Source organism: Fulmarus glacialis, unplaced genomic scaffold, assembly GCF_000690835.1.
Source record: "Fulmarus glacialis isolate BGI_N327 unplaced genomic scaffold, ASM69083v1 scaffold16862, whole genome shotgun sequence".
In the NCBI taxonomy this organism is placed as follows: Eukaryota; Metazoa; Chordata; class Aves; order Procellariiformes; family Procellariidae; genus Fulmarus; species Fulmarus glacialis.
The window spans coordinates 17,597-17,988 of NW_009198713.1; the positions used below are offsets into that span (position 1 = coordinate 17,597).

General features: G+C 58.2%; 1 protein-coding gene across 1 annotated transcript in view; it reads left to right on the plus strand.

The window, feature by feature from the left end:
* Nucleotides 1-392, plus strand: part of LOC104073302 (muscleblind-like protein 1) — a 14,432-nt gene that overhangs the window by 13,433 nt on the left and 607 nt on the right. The window lies entirely within an intron of this gene.

Here is a 392-nt window from a genome sequence, read left to right on the forward strand (position 1 = left end):
CCGCTCGTGGCAGGCGCCTGGATCATGGGGGACGGTACGGTGCTGCATGCCCTGACGGATGCAGCTCACTCCCCGGCACAGGCATGAAGCGCCCGTCTGGTGGGGTGCTCGGGGATGGCCACACAGTCATCCTCCCGGCACCTGCGGCCGGTCACCTTAATTAATGCATCGAGCGTTGCTGACTCGGGCACAGCCAGATCACAGTGGAGCGTGACCATGTCCGAGCACCGTGGTGCTTGGGGTGATCTCTGAGAGCTAGCCACGGCCAGTTTCTTCAGAAAACATAAAAAGCCCTGTGGGTGGCTAAGCGGGAGCCAAAATAAAACCTGCTGTGTGATTGGCTTTTGATCCTGGTGGGTTTTGATGCTCTTTGACATCAGAAATGGGTTTGG